The sequence below is a fragment of the Callorhinus ursinus genome, unplaced genomic scaffold (genome assembly GCF_003265705.2).
Source record: "Callorhinus ursinus isolate GAN/ISIS: 27379988/994484 unplaced genomic scaffold, GSC_fseal_2.0 scaffold2, whole genome shotgun sequence".
Classification (NCBI taxonomy): domain Eukaryota; kingdom Metazoa; phylum Chordata; class Mammalia; order Carnivora; family Otariidae; genus Callorhinus; species Callorhinus ursinus.
Window position 1 is genome coordinate 77,127,986 of NW_027397064.1, and position 5,228 is coordinate 77,133,213.

General features: G+C 42.2%; 1 non-coding gene across 1 annotated transcript; it reads right to left on the minus strand.

Annotated features, from left to right (window-relative positions):
• Positions 1–363: 363 nt before the first annotated feature.
• On the minus strand, positions 364–467 carry LOC112813289 (U6 spliceosomal RNA). The gene has a single exon (XR_003205501.1). It is a non-coding gene; the product is annotated as a U6 spliceosomal RNA (small nuclear RNA).
• Between the last annotated feature and the right edge of the window lie 4,761 nt (positions 468–5,228).

Below are 5,228 nucleotides of genomic sequence, written 5' to 3' on the forward strand. Positions count from 1 at the left end.
TGAGTGGTCATTTATTCTACAAACATATATTAATTACCTCATGTGAATCAGCTACTTACATGAGGCATTGGGTATAGGAAAAAAGAATATAATCTAATTCCTAACCTCTAGCAGACGGACATTTATGAAAATGAATAATTTGGTTAGTGTAGTAGAAGAGCATTATCACAGTTTTATTGAGGGTCCAAGGAAATTGCATGAGAGAGTGTATATATATCTTCTCCATTAGAGAATCTAGAACTAGAGAGATGCTACTTTATATTTTTCAAACATGGAATATTGTTTTGTATCTTGTATATGCTTAATTTCTATTTTCTTGTTTAATAGTGGTTGGTTTAAAAAATCTGGAATGCGTTATTCTGGAAAAGCGATCAAACTTTGTATTTGCGTGTGATCCTTACGCAGGTGCCTTGCAAGTCATCTCTTTACTGTTCCAACCTTAGTATATGTGCTGCCGAAGAGAGGCCTCAAACTTCGTATTTGAAAGGTAATGCTGGAGTGATTTCTGTATAGGACCAACCCAAATGAATGCTTTTTAAATCCAGATTGTGCAGACAGTATGTTGTCTTTTCATTTGTTAATAACTTCTTAAATTCCAAAGCATAGCAATTAGAATTGGATCACACATATAAAAGTTTAGATAGAAAAGTTATGAATTAAAAATATATATGTGGTTTCAAAATGTTTCAGTCATTCCCTTGTCAGCATTCTCACCTTTCAAGCCAGACTTTCTGTCTTTGGAGCCAGATATACCAAGTCGTATCTCTGTTGCTTATTGAAAATTTTGACAGGCAATGAGATGGAATGTACTTCAGCGGAAATACCAGGGAGAGGAATTCTGGAAGGTATTCAGTCAGTGGCCTTGGCTTTCCTTAGCATTATGTGTTGCTAGGGTTGTGTACAGAGACAAAGTTGTCACTGTTAATTTCTGTTTGTGAGGCATTCCGAAGATACTGTTGAAGATAAATCCACGTTGTTATTTTCAGGTATGTGAGCTGTAAAACTGACACTTCAGCCCTCTGGCCATTTTTCAAGACATTACCTAATCCATAACATCATAATGATGACTAGAGGGAAACCTTCAAAAGCACAGTCATAAAGTGCCTCGATAAAGCCCACCGTAGGTCTTGTAGCAAAAGCTGATGTGAACGCCTCCTGACAGCAGCTGGAGGAGGCACCCAGATGTGTCTGCCATTGTGCCCATGTCATTTATATCCTTCAAGAGTCTCCGTTTCACGTTGGGATGGAGAGCCCGGCAGGGAGACCACATGACACAAATTGTACCAAATCCTGCTCAGGGAGGAAGGAGCCTACTGCATGGTTACGGCAGATAAAAACCCTGTTGCCCTCTTTATCTTTAGACAGTGGGGGAGATTCTGAGTCAGTAAAGCCTTGCTCTTGCACCTGTGCCTTTCGGAGGTCCAGCCCCCTCGGAAGGGGCGGGGTGAGACGCAAGGGCCCAGAGTAGAAAGAGCGGCCTGCCAAGACAGGACAGGCCCCAGCCTGCACAAGGCTGCAGGGCTGGCACTTCTTCCAGAACCAGCCAAAAACGACAGACAGCTGGCGAAGGGACTGTAACTGGCAGGGGCTGGTGTGCTGCTCATTTTCTACGTGTACTCACAGAGCCAGAACTCTATCTGCCTCGTACCCATGGCATCTGCAAGAGACCTCTCAACTGGCTCAGTTCTCTTCCCTGGTGACTGGTCTGTCTTCTCGCCTCTTTCTTACTCTTTCCTTACCCTACACCCCCCACCTGTGCCTCTGCCATTTCCGATCCAGAGCTCCAGGTGATTCTAATGTGCAGCCAACATTAACAACCGTTGACCTAAGGAGTTAGGGCTTTTTAAAGTAAGTAATGAGTCGCGCTAGTAATGTTTCTGGATTGGGGAGTGTGTGAGAAAGATACATCTGGTGACATTTTGCAGGGTATATAGGAAAGGGGAGAAAATGGAGATGGAAACCATGGGTTTATCAATTCCATGAACATTCAAAGGAGGATCATTCATGGTGCCTGGAATGCCATTGCAGGTAAAAGGGCTCCACTCACAAAACTTTGTTTAGGCCCCATTAAATGTTTTGTTCGAATGTCATTTAAAATGTCTTCTGTGATAAAAGATCAAATACTCAGAATGTGTTTCTATGGAGGAGGATTTGTAACTGACAGTGATTTGCACCTGTAGCTAAGGGAAAGTGGGATTGGCTTTCTTTCAGACTAAGGAGACATGCAGATACCCTCAAACCTATTCTCCATTTTTATGTTAGATGATGAATTCTCCCTCAGTCTGGCTGGAGGCCAACGAGGCTTGTTTTGGTCAGATTGGAGATGGGGAATATAGAGAATAATCCCATCCATTCACTTGAGATCAGGGGCTATGAGGTCATGGAAGCCACCACTCTGCAAAGGTAATCTAGCCAGAAGATAGAGAAATTGGGAGAAGTTAGTTATAAAACATATTCATGCTGCTGATATGGAAGTGCAGTAACATGTTCCTATTGCTCTCTTCTGCAAAATGGAAGCAGAGAGAAAAAAGTGATTCTAATTTGCCAGTTAAATACTAGAAAGGTATGATAATTCGTTCAATCATTAATTCATTCTTTTAAAAAGATTTTATTGAGGCGACATTTCAGCAACAAAATTCGCATTTAAAAGGGAAGAGTGAAGTGTCATTTACTACATTCATGATATTATACAATCACTACCTCTATTTAATTCTAAACCATTTTTAACATATAAATACTAATTTATTCTTAAAATATTTATCCATTACCCTATATACAACCCCTGTTGTGCCAAGCATGAGAAACTTTATAAAGAACAATAAAACAATAAAACTTAATTTATTTAAAAAGTAAATTTTCAGTAGGGAACTTGGCCATTTTCCTTTAAAATATAAGACAATATATGATAATATCTATAAAAAAATGACACCAAGTAAAGGATAGCTAATTTCTGATTTGTGGATGTCCGTAGGTTTGGTGTGAAATCCTCATGGAGGAGGCAGTATTTGAGACGGGCTTTGAATGATGGGAGAAAGAACAAGTGGAGGGAGGCAGCATACTTCTGGTAGCATGAATATCATGAGCCAAGGAAAGAAAGAAGAGGCATAAGAAATACTCAGGGAGTGTGGCATAATTACACCTGGGCAGGATGGGAGGAGCAGAAGTTCAGACTGGAAAAGTAGATTATGCCAATATCATTCATAGAGATCTTTGAATAACTGACAAAGAAATTTGGATTTTATTTGCTAAGCAATGAACAGTTACCGAATATTTTTTAAGCAGGAAGAAATATGGACAACACAGTATTTTCGGGAGATAAATGTGATGACTTGGTAAGGATGGATCAGAGAGAACGAAATTGTCCCTTTACGTAACTCTAGCAACACCCAGGGCACTGGTCTGTCAGTGTGTAAATCAGAGGAGAGAAGCTCCCAAGCCCGCAAAAGCAAGCTGGTGGTGGCCATAAAGGATGAAGTTTTTTTGTTTGCTTGTTTGTTTTGGTTTTTTAAGTAAGCTCCATGCCTAACATGGGGCTTGAACGCACGACCCTGAGATCAAGAGTCGATGCTCTACCAACTGAGCCAGCCAGACACCGCAAGGACAAGGTTTTAAGGAACCTCAACCACCACATGTTGCTTCTAGTCTAAGAACCAACTTTGGTTGCCTTGTCTTAGAGACTCTGTCCAAATACTAGGCCAGTCTTTTGGTAAATCACAGGATCAGCCTTATAGGTAAATCATGGTCAGGAAGTTAGTAACTGTCCTTCAGTGATAATTCCTCTAGTGACTCTAGTCCAGGGAAACATGGGTCTCTACTGAACAGGGCCTGTTTGACCATATGCATGTCATGGCAGTGATGGTTATTCGATTGACAAATCAAAGGCAATTTCTTCTTCAGCAGAAGCTTGTGGTCAGATGTGCAAAGAATCCTCTCGAACATGAGGCATGTAGATTTGCTCCACTGGTCATGTTATTCTCATTCAACAAAAATATGCTGAATGCCTACTGTGTGTTAGTCCCTCTCTCATCAAGGACGCTCACCGGGCAGAGAGAGAATATCAAGTCCATTTGCACCATTTCCCTGAACTACAGATGACAGGTGTGTGGCAGGCTTTCCCTCCACTTCCTGCTTCTCAGTCCAGGTGGTCCTAGCGCTCCTTCCCACTGGTCACAGCTCACATCCTCCTCAACACGAAGCTGCAGGCTGCCTCCACATACACCGAGTAGAGGGGACTTATGGGATGTTGCTGATTGTCACTTATTCACGTGCCTGCCTTGAAACGAGTAGTTTCTTCTTCCTTCCAGTGTTAAAATGCCTAAACCAGAGCAATATCGCTTTATCGTGTCATTCAATTTTAAGTGTCTGCTTTGTTTGGGCCTCCTTCAAACTAGGAGACTTGCAGTACAAAAAAAAAAAAAGTATATTCGGTCTCCCTTTGATATCCTTGCTACATATTCCGTGTTTATCTCCTATTGTCTAGAGTCAGTTAAAATGTGTAGGATCAGAAAAGGTCTAATGTGACTGGAAAAGATTTGCTGGAGACCTCTGGGCGCAATATTCAAATATGAGTCTCCACTGGGTATTTTTATGACCCGTCCTTTCACCTGCTGGCAGCCCTCAAGCTCTGAGTAGTCCTTCTCTCTCCACTGGTCTCCTCACCCCAGCAGAGTCCCTCCCAAGGATGTCCTTCCCAAAGTTGGCATCTGGACCACAAGGAAAGTTTTTCCTTTTCCCTTCAATTGTGGAAGTACAGGCTTGTCCCACCTCAAATCTGTCCCTTCCCTCTGCCACCAAAAAGGAGAAACTCCAGATAGAGCCTTGTTCATTGACATTCTTTTGGGAATGAGTCAAATTCCAGTCCTCACATCTTCTAGGTATTCATACGTCAGATTCTCTGAGTTCCTCCTAAAGCCATCCCTCACTTGGATTGAGATGAAGGGTAAGTGCCCCTTATGTCCTTCATGAGTGGGGAAGGATGAATGTCCAGCACGCCAATAATTCTCCCTTTAAAATCTTACTATTAGGGCACCTGGGTGGCTCAGTCAGTTAAGCGTCTGCCTTCAGCTCAGGTCATGGTCCCAGGGGCCTGGGATCAAGCCCCACATTGGGCTCCCTGCTCAGTGGGGAGCCTGCTTTTCCCTCTGCCTCTGCCCCTCCCTCTGCTTATGCTCTCTCACTCTTGCTCTTTCTCAAATAAATAAATAACTAAAATCTTTCAGAAATAAAAT